The sequence below is a fragment of the Phaenicophaeus curvirostris genome, chromosome 3 (assembly GCF_032191515.1).
Source record: "Phaenicophaeus curvirostris isolate KB17595 chromosome 3, BPBGC_Pcur_1.0, whole genome shotgun sequence".
Classification (NCBI taxonomy): domain Eukaryota; kingdom Metazoa; phylum Chordata; class Aves; order Cuculiformes; family Cuculidae; genus Phaenicophaeus; species Phaenicophaeus curvirostris.
Genome location: NC_091394.1, coordinates 65447068 through 65462290, shown reverse-complemented (window position 1 = coordinate 65462290; position 15223 = coordinate 65447068). Strand labels below are relative to the sequence as shown.

The 15223-nt window shown below is 40.4% G+C and overlaps 1 protein-coding gene across 1 annotated transcript in view; it reads left to right on the top strand.

Moving 5' to 3' along the window:
- The first annotated feature begins 13725 nt into the window (after window positions 1-13725).
- The window catches only part of TRPA1 (transient receptor potential cation channel subfamily A member 1), a 66715-nt gene continuing 65217 nt past the window's right edge, over window positions 13726-15223 (top strand). The window contains exon 1 of the mRNA XM_069854255.1: window positions 13726-13769. The gene's annotated coding sequence lies outside the window, so the exon portion shown is untranslated. The remainder of the gene's footprint in view (window positions 13770-15223) is intronic.

Here is a 15223-nt window from a genome sequence, read left to right as displayed (position 1 = left end):
AGTTGTTTTGTTCCAGGGAATATTGCACTTTTTTATTTAATTTCTCGTGTATAGGGGGGTAATAAATAACACTGATAGACTCTCTCATCTGTAGTTTCCTCTCCATTTTTTTGGGCTAAGTGCTACTATCAGACCCCTGTGCCGCATCCTCTTCCCTTGGCAGCCCTATCTAATCCAGGAAACAGCAGCTGATTTAGTACTTTGAGTGTCATGTGCAGAGGGGACTGAAGGTGGATGTGTTAATCTGTGATTCTCCTTGCTGTGCCCTGCCAGCTACTGAGTGATTTCTGTCCTCCTGTTGCCACCACTGTTGCTGGAAAATGAGCTTCTAGTGTATTTCTGCCATTTAAATAGAAATCCCACTGCTTGGGAGGTGTGACACAGAACTTTGTAGGAGGTGGTTTTGAAGTAGCTCTTCTGATAATTATTCTTCTTTACCAGTCTTTGTTTCTGAGTTGAAATAGGAGTCAAAGAAATCTAATGATAAAACTTAAAGACAAAGCCTGTGATGCAGGCTTCTTAAGGTATTTGTATGTTAGCTTAGATTTTTTAAGTTGTTTGAACAGGAACACCTTGATACACATAAAACCGTCTTTGAAACTCTTCTGGTATCTGAATTGCTTTGTTGCCATCAAGTGGTTTTAAGGAGGCATTTCACTGCATCATGGTTTGAGAAGCCAGAACTGTTGAATTTACCATATCAACCAAAATTTAAATAGGTGGATTTAAAATGCAAACAGAACTTTTGGGTAGCTTTTCTGTGGGATAATACTGAACGATTTGAGGAAAGTGAGATTTTTTTGCACTGCAGCCACAGTGATTATAAATTACTACTGTCAAACACATTGTTAGAGAAATCCGCATTTATTTATTTTAGTTTTTACTTTTTTGGCCAGCCACAATATATTTACAAGTGAATGTTATTGATATATGTTGTTACCCAGCACTGTAACTAAGGCAATGACTTTTCTCAAATGCCACAGTGTTTTGTTCAACATCTGAATTCTGTTAAGGCAATGCTGATGCCATCTATGTTTTAAGGAATTTTTGCTTTTCTATTGATAGCTGTTCCTTAGAATTAATCTCACCCTTATTTCCAGTCTTCTGTCATTCTCATAGTATTGACAAGTCATGCTTCTTAAAGTACCATATCCTCATTATTAATTTGTATTGCCTTTCATAATTTTAAATAAAGGAGATCTTTACTCACTACAGAGGTGAAGAGATTCATATTTTCAGACTGCAAAAGCCCCTTTGTAAAGCAACAGAAAGGCCTGTGGGCTTGTTAGTTTTGTTGATTGTTGTTCAGCTCACCAGTGAAATATTTCAATTTCAATACCACACAATAGTAAGGCAACTCTTTTATTATGTCTACATTTTCCCCAAATACAGCACAACAATGACTGCTGGGATTTTGCTACAGATGGAACTGGGAACAGTAAAACTTACAAGAGGTGAGACTTAAAGGAAAAAATAAAGATCTTAGCATAATCCAGCTTTAGACTTTATGTAAGCACCACACAGACCCAACTTAAAATCTCCTGTTTATATGTAGACTGACAAAGAATGACATAGAGAAAACTAAACAAAAATGATGGATCTGTTATTCTAATGAAGTTATTTTTCTCATAATATAATAAAAGAGCTGAGGGTGTTTTTAAAACATAAGCTGGCTATAGGCCACTGTCAGACCTGTGATGGTAAGAGGCGTGTATGTGCACGTGAAAAAACTAGCCATTTTCTAGATACTCAGTTTTTGATTTCACAAGAGTCCACTGGCTGGGAAGCATGTTTCTAATATAGTTCTCTAAACATACTCTCATAATAGTGGGTTACACAGTTATATTCACAGAATCACAGATTCACAGAGTCACTAGGTTGGGAAAGACCTCTGGGATCATGGAGTCTAACCATTCCTATCAACCACTAAACCATGCCCCTCAGCACCTCATCCACCTGTCTTTTAAATACCTCCAGGGATGGTGACCCAATCACCTCCCTGGGCAGCCTGTTCCAGTGCCCAATGACACTTTCTGTGAAAATTTTTCCTGATATCCAGCCTGAACCTCCCTTGGTGGAGCTTGAGGCCATTCCCTCTTGTCCTGTCACTTGGGAGAAGAGGCCAGCTGCCTCCTCTCTACAACCTCCTTTCAGGTAGTTGTAGAGAGCAATAAGGTCTCCCCTCAACCTCCTCTTCCCAAGGCTAAACAACCCCAGCTCCCTCAGCCACTCCTTATAAGACTTGCTCTCCAGCCCCTTCACCAGCTTTGTTGCTCTTCTCTGTTCTTGCTCCAGAGCCTCAACATCCTTCTTGTGGTGAGGGGCCCAGAGCTGAACACAGGATTCCAGGAGCGGTCTCACCAGTGCCGAGTACAGAGGGAGAATAACCTCCTTGGACCTGCTGGTCACACTGTTTCTGATCCAAGCCAAGATGCTATTGGCCTTCTTGGCCACCTGGGCACACTGCTGGCTCATGTTCAGTTGGCTGTCACCAACACCCCCAGGTCTTTCTCTTTTGGGCAGCTTTCTAACCAGACTTCTCCTAGTCTGTAACACTGCACAGGGTTGTTGTGCCCCAAGTGCAGGACCTGGCACTTGGCCTTGTTAAACCTCATCCCATTGGACTCAGCCCAGTGGTCCAGCCTGTTCAGATCCCTTTGGAGAGCCTCCCTGCTCTCCAGCAGATAGACACTCCCACCCAATATGTTTTGGCTACCACCAAAATCCAACTAGGCTGCAGTGCTAGACTAAACCAGGAATGCATACTACAACTCCTCCTCTCACTCTTACTCTCACTCCTACAATTAAATAGTACCTGATGTTTGGAGATGTGATGGTCCTTGTTGAACTTAATGAGGTTCCTGTCAACCCATTTCTCCAGCCTGTCAAGGTCCCTCTGGATTGCAGCAAAATCTTCTGACAAATAAGCCACTTATCTCAGTTCTCTGTTTTCAGCACACTCGCTGAGGGTGTGGGTTGTCCCATCATCTAGATCATTAATGTAGATGTTAAGAGACTGGACCTAGTATTGACCCTCTGTGATAGCAACTTAACAGCCTCCAACTAACCTTATTCCACGGATCGCCACTCTCTGGGCCCAGCCATTCAGAAAGCTTTCAATCCACCTCACTGTCTGCTCATCCATTAACATCTGTATGAAGATGGGAGACTGTAAAAGACCTTCCTGAAGCCTAGTTAGAACATATCCACTGCTATCCTTTCATTCATCAGGTCAGTCACTACATTGTAGAATTTTATCAGGTTGGTGAAGCATGATGTCTCCTTTTCATCAAAGATAAACTTGCCTTGCAAACAGGTTGATCACAGGAGACTTGCTGCTGTGGGGTTGTGGCCACTGCTCAGGGACTGACTGGGCATCCGTCAGCAGGTGGTGAGAAATTATATTGTGTATCTCTTGTTTTGTATATCCTTTTATGATCAAATTTATTATTATTATCATCATGGTCATTATCATTATCGTTATCATTATCATTCTCCCTTACATTTCTATCCTATTATATTGTGTTTATGATTTTTACCTTTTTTTCTGCTTATCTCCCCCATCTTACTGAGGGGAAGTGAGCAAAGAGCTGTGTGATATTTATCTGCCTGTCAGGTTAACCACAACAGGCTGTTATATGACAGCTACCCTGTTGCACAGTTCTGCGTTTTCCCTTGTGTATACTGAAGAAACACACACCCCCCCGCAAACCTGAAATATAAAGCATAACTAAGAAAAAAGCCACATTTTATACTGAACCATCCAAAACAAGCCAGCCAGATTCATTCAAGTTTGCTATAATTTAAACGTGTTTTGCAATAAAATATGACCAATTATTACCAAATATAGTAACAGCTGGGTTATCACTGGAGTCCTGAGGCTGGCAAAACTCTGTGTAAGTAATGGGACATTCTCCTGACTGAATTCTTGAAACAGGCATCTTCTAAAGCTGTAGTTGTTGGAGGGAAATGAGGACCTTATTTTTCATTTCACCTATTTCTTAATTTTGGAACGTCTCTCTTTGGATTAAAGAACTAGTATATAGGGTAAATTGACAGGTTGCAATACATGACCTCCATCAGGAAAACAAATGCACTAAATTCCTTTTTTTTCCTTTTTCTTTCCTTTGATTTGGGAGGCAGGTTTTATCATATTGCAAATATTCTTCCAAAGAGATACAGACTTTCTTGAGAAATAATCTGATGATCCCTACTCTGGCTTTCCTCTTTTAAATACAGCTCAGCTGATGACTCAGCTGTTCCACAGTCTCTTTTGCCATCTGTTTTGATTTAGAAATTAGTTTAAATTACAGATAGTATTTTGGTCCATTCTTTGTTTTTCCTGCTGTTTTTAAAAGAATAAATTTCCAGTAGGAAAGGATGAAAGAGTGACAACTATTTGATTAGCAAATGTCTGTAAAAGATACAGTCATTTACTACTGTCAGAACAACCTAATTTGTCTTCTTTAATTGTCCTTAGAAGAGTATTTGGCTACTTTAGATTTCATAGAGAGTAATTGTTGGGTTTGTTTTGTTGGCTCAGCTAGAAAATTGTATAATAAATGAGAGAATTTTGAATGAACTCTCAGTTTCTTAAAAATAAGATATTCAGGGAAACCATTGCACTGACAGGCATTTGTGGGAGTATATCCTTGTAGCTGAGAAAAGTATCTTTATACTTAAGAAAAATCAACTTTTCTTACAGTATCTAATAAAAGCAGTGTGATGAATTTCATGGTGAGGGTTAGCTGTCACTGTGCCATCCATTGTAGATACTACCAGAGTAGCTCCACACATTCTCATGGCCATGTTTCTGGCACAATGCCTTCCAAAAGCAGCACTTGGTGGTCATACATCAATGGCACAAAGCTTTTGTGTTGGCACATCTGCATGCAGAAGCAGCAGAGAAAATACAGGAATTCTGCGCCGTCAGTATTGCTGGATCTGTGAAGCTGTTCGGGACACTGGGTTCAAATTAACTCCACCTTTTTCCTACTGCAACATGCACCAGGAAATAGCATAAAACCAAGTCATACACTTGTGCTTGCAGTCTCAGACTTTTTCATAGAATCGTAGAATTGCCTGGTTGGAGGAAGAGACCTTTGAGACCATCAAGTTCAAACGTACCAAGTCTGCTATTAAATCATATCCCAGAGTGCTTAATCTACATGTCTTTTAAATGCCTACTCAACCACCTCCCTGGGCATCCTGTGCCAGCACCTGATAAACCTTTCAGTGAAGAAATTTTTTCTGATGTCCAGCCTGAAACTCCCCTGGCACAGCTTGAGGCCATCTCTTCTCATCCTATTACCTGTCACTTGGGAGAACAGACAACATCCATCTTGCTACAACCTCCTTTCAGGTAGTTGTAGACAGCGATAAGGTCTCCCCTCAGCCTCATTTTCTCTAGGCTAAACAACCCCTCTTCCCTCAAGGGCTCCTCATAAGACTTGTTCTTCAGCCCCTTCACTAGCTCTGTTGCCCTTCTCTGGACACGCTTCAGCACCTCAATATTTTTCTTGTGGTGAGAGTCCCCAAACTGAACACAGTATATATTTATTATAAAATCTATATATTTATTATAAATTTGTAAGAACTACAGGCTCTGCATGGAGAAACTCCACACTTGGCAAGGAGCTAGTTCCCATTTTGGTTGTGAAAAATGGACACATAGAGCTGTGAAAATAGGAAGGCAAACAATGGAAAATTTATTTGTTCTGAACTTCTCATAAGTCTTATTTGCATAGCTATGGTGCAAGCCTCACACACTCTGCAGCATTTGTCTGACAGGTATTTATGCTAAAACGTCACTTTAGTTAAAGAAAAAAAGGAATTTTGGTAAGGATAAGAATCAGAATCAGAATCTTAATAAACTTATCAGTGATTCTATTGTACACTTCTCCACAATATTTCCCAATAGATTTCAAAACTGGAAACATATAATTCTGTTTCCATTCCCACTCATTTCTTTGCTGATGATTTCTATTAAAGTTGCCTGTAATAGACACATCTGTTTTGTTGAGTACTTGAAAGCTGGCAAATCTCAGAAGTTTCTGCTCTCTGGACAAGTATATATAACCACAATGAAGTTTTTATTATTTGAAATAACTTAGAACTGTAAATTCAGTAACAAGGCTAGAAGATTATGTTGCAACACTAATTTTCATGGCTATATATCTTGTAGAAGTACCATAAGCTTGTTTGTAGTATTCTTTATTTTGGAAATAGATGAAAGAAGGAACAGCAGTACTAACTAAAGATTACTCAGGAGATAAAGAACATGTCCACAACGCATAAATGAAAAAATTCTGACTGATAGTTAACAAATTCTTATATACATCACATCATTATTTATGAATGATAAACTGCTCTATCTGTTGCTAAGCATTTAGCTGGCAGCAGATGAAAAAGAAGTCTACTGTTGATTCTGGCACAGAAACCTAATGTTACTCAGCAACATAGTTATGAGCATTGTAAATACTGCATATGGAAAAACCTATAAGCAGCTGTTCGGGTGTGTAAGTGATTAAAATTCCATGTACTTCATTGTGTAAGGTCAGCTGTAAACACTCATTAAACCTGAGTCTATGACATATGTCTCTGCAGCTTATCTCTTGCTTCATTTCTTGGAGCATCTCCTCTTATTCTTCTGAGAGAAAATCTTTAAAGTAGTCCTCTGATTTAGTTCTGGTAGAGGTCAAATGCAGATCCCCGGATACAAATGCCCTTCTGCCTCATTTTTACTTGCCTAGAGAGCAATTGTCCACTTTAGGACATGAAAGAGGGTGAATTCTCAGCTCAGCACCAGTCATGGCACTGAAGGTCATTTGTATCTCAGTCACATAAGTGTTTGTGTATAATATGTATGTTTTTAAGCACTGCTTTAAAACAGAATGTGCTAGAGATGGCTGTGAATTCAGACGGTGACCTTAATGTTGAGGTTTCTTCTTAGCCGGAAAATTAAAAGAAATAAGTGAATGGTGGGAAAGAAGATAATTCCCTATATTTTTAATACCAACGGAATTAAGGGAAAAGCTCTGGTGGATCAGGAATTGTTGGATGGTCACATACAGAGGGTAGCTGTCAATGGCTCAATGTCCACGTAGAGATCAGTGATAAGTGGTGTCCCTCAAGGGTCCATATTGGTACTGTTTAATGTTTACTTCATCAATGACATAGACAGTGAGATCACAAATCTGCAAAAGACACCAAGCTGAGTGGTGTGATCAACGTGCCTGAGGGATGACGTGCCATCCAGAGGGACCTGGGCAAGCTGGAGAAGTAAGTCTGACTGAACTTCATGAAGTTCAACAAGGCCAAGTGCAAGGTCCTGCACCTGGGTACAGCAACCCCCAGTACTCAAAGAGGGTGGAGGATGAAGGATTGACAGGAGCCCTGCAGAGAAGGACTTGGAGGTCCTGGTGGATGAAAAGCTGGACATGAACCAGCAATGTGTGCTCAGAGCCCAGGGGCCAACTGTGTCCTGGGCTGCATCACAAGCAGCATGGCCAGCAAGTTAAGGGAGGCGATTCTGCCACTCTACGCTGCTCTGGTGAAAGCTCACCTGGGGTACTGTGTCCAGCTATGGAGCCCTCAGCACAAGGCAGACATGGAACCTTGTTGGAATAGGTCCAGAGGAGAGCCACAAAAATGATCAGAGGTATAGAATACCTCACCTACAAAGAAAGGTGGAGAAAGTTGGGGTTGTTCAACCTGGAGAAGAGAAGGCTCTGGGTAGACCTTATTGTGGTCTTTCAGGACTTAAAGGGTGCCTGTAAGAATGACTGGACAAACTTTTTAGCAAGGCCTGTTAGCAAGGCCCTAAACCATTACAAGGCGTAATAGTTTTGAACTAAAAAAGGATAGATTTGGACTAGACATTAGGAAGAATTTTTTACCATGACGGTGATGAAACACTGGAACAGGTTGCCCAGAGAGGTGATGGATGTCCCACCCTGGCAATATTCAAGGTCAGATTGGATGGGGCTCTGAGTAGGCTAAACTATTTGGAAGATGTGCCTGCTCGCTGCAGAAGGGAGGGTAGAATAGATGAACTTTGAGGCTTCCTTTCAACACGAAACATTCTATGATTCTATAAAATCCAGTCAGTTTTGACAGATCTGGAATATCTCTATCTTCTGCATACTGGGACAACTCAGTCTGGCACACCCACCAGCTGCCTCAAACCACATAGAGCACCCTGAGGTGCTCCATGACTGTGGCTGTTACTGCCATCAACACCACTGGCCCTGCTGTCCACACACAACAGCCTCATGGCCCCACCCTCCCTGTTCCTTGCCATAGGCATGCTGCTGCTGGCAGGGTTTTCCCTGATCTTATGCCTTGTAAAAAAGCAAATGGGAAAAGGAGGAGTTGGCCTGATCAACTCTGTCATTAGTTGGCAACACATCATTGCTTATGTGACAAATCAGTTATAAACATTATATCCTCACCTGAAAATGAATTTCATTTTTCAATATTAATCCCTAACTGGAGTTGTTCTATAGCTGAACAAAGAGTTATTTCTCTTCGGCTGTAACTCTGTGTTAAAAGAAAATGAGTTCAAACTTTCTGAAGGGAAGAGGAATGTATAAGGCATTTGTAACAGTGGTCCTAAGCCTCATCAGTGTGTGGCACTGCCTGCTGCCAGCAAACTCATCTCCACATCACTAAAAAGAAGGTAGTAGTACTTATTTTGGTAGAGTACAGGATTAAAAAAGTAAAATAAAACCCAGTAGCAAGTTAATAAGTATATTTAATTCATCTAAAGCCTGCAGACATGGTACCAGAATAAAAGCAGATTTAGCTGTGATTTAACTGATAGCAAAAGGACTTCTACATAGGACTGGATCCGTGAACACGTTCAGCATGGTAGAGAGTTGCATGACCAGTAGCAGATAGATGGGAAAGGTGACTTGAGCTGCTCTATCCTGTAGGTGAGCCATAGCTCAGGCAAAGGGATAGGGGAAATCCCATGCCACAATTTAGTAGTCAAATATTTTGCCTCTGGCAATGGCTAATAATTTATTTGCTAATATTTGCTTCAGGAATAGGAAACTTGTAATAGGGGTTCACTATGCTGCAAAGAAAACTTCTCTCCTGTGGCAATGGATGAGTTGCCATCATGCAATAGTAACACTGTAGTATGCAAGTATACATATTCATATCATTCTGTGGATTATTATTCTATTATTTCAATTAACATGACAGAAGACAGTAATCACCACACACTACTGGTTTTAGAGCTTCATGCATAGGGAAGTTCCCTCACACAAATGAGAATATCCAGGTGTTTCCAGCTCATTTAAAGGGCACTGATTTCAAAAGGAGGAATATACCTTGTATTATCACAGCAGCTGAATAGGCCACATGTTTTATGGCTCCATCAGTTGTAATTGAATTTGCCCTGGTATCAAGTGAGCATGTAGCCTGGTTACTGATCAGGTTTCAGCTTTTCATCTCCTTTCCCATCTCCTCCCCAATAGCTGCAAAAATAGTTAAAGAAAATGTGCATTCGTTTCCCTTCCCAACATGTGGTTAATAGCTGTTTCCAGATTTCCAGTGAGTTCCTTCAGCATTTAAAAGAGATTTGATAATGGATGGAGGACAAGAGAACTACTGCCCATCCTCTCAGGTGATTCCTAACCAGAAGTGAGCATAGAATTCAAGACTCGCTGAGCTTTGCAACCGCAGCACCCATCTGACCGTGACAGTGATAGGGAGCTGGGGCCCTGTCCCTTCTCTGAGAGGTGCTCTGCATTCTACAGTGGCTGGTAAAGGGCAAGACTGGCTCTTGCCTGCTTCTCTGCAGATGAGTGGACTCCCAGGAAGCTAAGCCCTTGGGAAGATGGGGTGGAGGAGTGCCTGCTTTTCAGAGCTTGCCTGGACTCAGACGTCAGCCTGGCCTGAGCTGCTTCCTCCTGTCAAGGCAGAGATTCACCCACAGGGTGGTAATCTGTTGTAAGGACTTTGCTTTTCATGACAGCAGTGGGTGAACTTGATCAAGGGGATGGGGCCAACATCTAGGATGGCATCAGGCCCCTGTGCCTAACTGGGAAACCAGGGCAGGTAATGGGGAGAAGAGGTCCCAGCCAGGTTCTTCATGATGGGACAAGTCAAAGCTGTGACAGGACCATGATGGAGTACAAATCCACGACATGGGGCAAGAGCAAGTGCATGAGTCCTCTCCTGAAACACAGCACTCAAGGTGGGGAGGGATCAGCCAAGGCTTTTCCTCCCATGTTTGATCCACAGTCCCATGGACCCGGGCTGGCCCTAGGCACAAGCAGCCAAAGTTCTCAGCAGAGGAAAGTGGCTATTTCAAGTACCTCAGTGTTCTGGGTTTTGCATCTGGCTCATTGCCTTTGGTGATGCAGGGCAAGACACCCCATGCTACAAGCACCATTTCTCCTTCTGCACTTGCTGCGCTTTTCCAGGGGCAGAATGATGGCTATAGGCCAGAGGGAAAATCCCCTGTCACCTTCCCTTTTCCAGTGCATCTGGACCCAGCAAGGCATGATTTACTCTGAAATATTTGTTTTGACTTGCAAAGTGACACCAGTGAAGTGGCAGTGGCTGAAAGACACTGGAATAAGCACTTTAGGGTGATTTGGGGAATATTAGGAAGATCTAAAAGAAAGTACTTTTCATTAAGTAAAGCAGCACAAGAAAAGGAAAGGATGATATGAGAATAACTGAAGATTGGAGAAAAAGAAAGACAAAGCCCCTTAGCTTTTTATAATACATAATTAATCAGGAAATTTTTTTTCAGTAATATTCTCCTACTGCATAACTAAACTGTGAAAATACTGCCATCGTCTGGATGACTAAAAATATAATCCCATTTTTCTTGATACTGTTCAGTAAAAATATTTGAGAAAGTAATACAGCACAATTCTGCCAAAAAAAAAGTGTGTCGATTCATAGCAGTGAGTAAACAATTAGTTTCAGGGTAGAGAACTGTGGTTTTACCCTCAATAGTCTGTGAATGTAATGAGGCCAGACTTACAGATCAACTCATGTAGCTGTGTTTTGGAGGGGTGTTTGGAAAGTAGAGGTGCAGATAATATAAAAGGATCTGAAAAAGTGCTAAAAGCTTTTAAAGAGCTTGTCTGGTTTTGGGAGAAATTTGTAACAAAGGGCAGAAGCTTTGTAGTTTTCTTCTGAATGTAAACTTTCATTGGAGCCACATGTTTTTTTCAACTTGGAATCTAATTTTTAGATGCCATTTCTTCACACATATTTACATATTTCTTCCTCTATTTCTTGCTCCCAACGATAGCCAGATTTGTAGCTGTATATGCATTAAAAATAACTAGTATGAAATACTGTCACAGACTCAAATCTCATATCAACTTTGAGGCATAAAACATGTCAAAACAGGTTTTTCAAATATTTGTACTTATTCTGCAAAACTTGGTTCTGCTTATTATTTCTGTATTCAGTAAGAGGCAGAGGGTTAATTCAATTTTAAAATATGAATGATCCTTTCATTCACATATTTGAGCAAGTTTCTTAAACAAACTGAACCTTCACTGACTTTTTAAATTAACAAGGACATGAATGACTTGGAGAAGGGAAATCTACATTTTTGTCCATTAGAGAGCACAACCTTACCACATTAAAAAATACAGACCTTAATTCTCTAACTTTTTGAAGTCAATCCAAATGGCATAGTGAAAAGACAGATAAAACCAGGAAGCCCAGTATTTTATATTCACTCCTATTAGTCTAGAAAATATATGGCTTTCCAAGGAAGGTTGTGAGAACAAATCCTTGAACAAAGGGACTTGATTACCATGACATCTTGAGATGGCCAGTAAGCCGTGAAAGACAGACTTTCTGAGGCCCTTCTGAAACCCGAGTTTGCTAGCTCAATTTCACTTGCAGTATCTGTACTTGAGTATACAGTATGTTTCTTATATGCAGTATACTAAATATATAACTTCTAGAATTTGAGAGGACAGAGAGCAACTTAAATTTAAGAAGTCCATATTCTTGCAGGATGAAAGGTGTGGAAGTGATTACAATCATTGATCCAGGGACTGGTGATGGTTTGGAAAAGAGCAAACACCTGCTCTCTTTCTGTTTAAAACTGTAAACAAAGATTTTGTGTTCATATATCCATAGAATACTGCCTATTTTGCAAGTTTTTGCAATATTTTCATTTTGAATGATAGATTTTCTTTTGTGTTTCCAGAACGAACTTTGTCGCTGCTTGGTGTACTTTAAGGATCTTCCCCGACACTGCTTTTTTCTGCCTGGCTATTGCTGCCTGTGGGTTTCAGACACTCAAATTAGGAAGAAGAGGGAGATGCAAGCCAGACATGGCTATTCTGCCAAGCACCCCAGCAGGACTAGCTGCCTTCACCAGAAAAAGAGAAGCTGCACAGTTGTGAAGAGTGAGGATTACCCAGGGTACCTCCAATGCTTGCCAAGTGAAGAGGAAGGGTATTGCTGCCCCATCCACGGAGTAAACTGAGGCCACAAATTATTTCTCCACCATCAGAATAAAAAATGACCTTCAGCAGGCAAATAAATCTTGATATCTGTTACAGGTTATTCATGATTCTTCTCTGATTTTGACAATGAGACCCATAATTTTTTGACTGTGTGTGTAGGTAGCATTCAGAATTACTTGGAGTCTGAGCTGTGCTCATATATCTAGCACTTAAAGCCAGATCTGTTTGCTTGGATAGAAACCCTTCTCCTGGCAATCTGTCAATTCAGTTCAATGCAGTACCAGAAATCTTAGATGCTTTTGCTTCTTAGGAAGATGAATGCGCATCAAGGCATCCTGAAGATGGACATTTTTCCAGACATGAAAGAAATTTGCAAAATTGCACAAGACATTATTTCCCTATAGCTCATTCATTTGCCCATAATGTGAAATGGGTATTACCATAACCTGAAAGTCCAAACTGTACAGATTTCCTGTAAGCAAATACTGGCATTTTGGAAATAAAATTAGAAAAAAGTTTCCAGTGAAATGAGATTTATCAGAAAATATCATTCATTGACAAGGAAATGTTTCAAGAAAATGCACTGTTCTATGACAGCTTTCTTGGAAGCTTCTTAAGTGCTGGCTCTGGGCAGCCTCGCCCTGAAAACAATATTGATTGTGGGGACTCTGGAGGTGGTGTGTGCCATCGTGCCCCAGGAGCTGTCCCACAAGCTACCGCACAAGCTGCCCAAGGGCTACTCCACAGGATCAGGGGCTCCCCACAGTGCATCGGATGCCCTTGGTACCCCGAGCCAGTCAGGACTCTTGAAATCCAGAAAGTGACTCTGCTAAACTCTATTTTATTTTAAAAAATATGATGTAATAATGCTTTAAAACCAACTTCTTTCTGCAAAAAAAAATTCAGCATTTTCAATCTCTGCTCATCACAGCTCCCTCTTTTGCTTTGAGTCCCTGGATATTCCTAGGACTAGAGCTAAAAGCATCCAGCATCCAGTCACCCCTGTGTGGGGCACAGTGTCCCTCCCACAGTGTCCCTCCAGCCTCCTTATCTCCTATCCCTCACTCTGCGCTGTCACTGATGACTGCATCCACCCTCTCAACTCTCCTCATTCACTGAGATCTGCTGGACTCCTCTGTAGCAGCACTCAGGTCAAATAGGAAGATGGGAGATGCCTGACGCCAAACTATGTGGTGATAACTATGGAGACAACTGAGAAAACTCCTGTTGCTTTGACAGAAGGGAAAGTAACTCTCGCAATACTTATTCAAGTCAGAGTGTGCTACTCCGCTGCTAAAGAGAAAAGAGGTACAAGTACATTGCTGAATTAATACATTGTTTGAAATATTTTCTACTTTTTAAACTGGTTAAATATGTTTGGAACGGAATAAATAACGTATTATAACATAAATCATTACAAGAATTATACATTTGCAGTGATCTACTGAACCTGCCTGGCAGCATTAAACAACTTTCCTGATCTTTTACCAGTTTTGGCTTTTTAGTGAAGTCTATATGCCCCAAGATATAGTTAGAGTGTTTTTGTTTAAAGGGAGAGGGAAGATTGTTTCTTGGTAATTATCCAGTACTTACTGAAACAGGATATTTCATGTAAACTGTGGCTGACAGTTTTGAGCAACTGGCAGTTCCAGGAATCAAACTGTGATCATGATGAAAATATTTGGAAAACATTATCTCCTTTGGATTTGTTGCAATATTGTGCATTCACAGCGAAATTGTAAAATTGCTGTTCTACATACAAAAATAAATTTGTCCTAGGTCATGTTTCATTGCTCTTATAAGCAAGCCTTAAAGTAGTTAGGAAGTGTGAGTTCTGCCAAAGTCCTGGGATAAAATTGTGCAGAGTACTGATGCTGGAAAGGAAATCTTGTAAAGAGAGTACTTGAGATTGCGAAAGACAGAAGAGTTGTGAAAGCTAAAGGGAAATGGGGAAAAAGCAGAGATGCTTAAGGCATCTGTGATCAAGAGACATTCTTAATTAGGGTCCAGATCATTTGTGCCCAGCTATGATTTATGTTACTCCAAGAAGGTGCAGCAAATCGACCTGTCTCTGACTGCCTTGCTCTGTCTCAATCCACTTCTCCAGACCTCATGAAGGAATAAGCTCAATGCATATTTTTACTTAATTAAAGTTTGTCTTCAATGCAGAGGAGTCGTTTCACTGTTCAGTGCACTGAGTCCTGAAAAGTGACTGGCAAAATTCATTTGAATACAGTGAATGTGTTTTTTAGTGGACTTAATTAAAGGCTTTCTGTGAAGTTAAATGGATTGTATGTTGCTTCTTCTTAGTTTACTTAAAATAATTCAGCAAAGAAAAATCTGGCTTTATCTATATGATTTAGTCTTTATCTTGCTAGGCCCATTTAGCATGTCTAAATCTCACTTTCTCTGCATACTCACAACAGGCTAAAGTTCATTTCTAAGTCAATGCACTGCTTTCAACAGGGCTCTTGAAAGTAATTCAACCTGTATAGATTGGTATTTGGAGGAGTCTAATTTATTTCTAATCTTATGTAGAGAATACGAGCATACTGGTGAGTTTATGTCCTTGAAAATAATATTCTAACTTTATCAAAACCTTATAATTATTTCTCTTTCCTGCTAGTATAGTATAGCTATATATACATATATATATATAGCTAGTATATAATACAACAAAGAAATTGGAGTAATAGAAAAAGAACATCAAACAGCCAAAGAAATACAGTATTTCTATATAGCATTCTCTTTCTTTGGCAAAT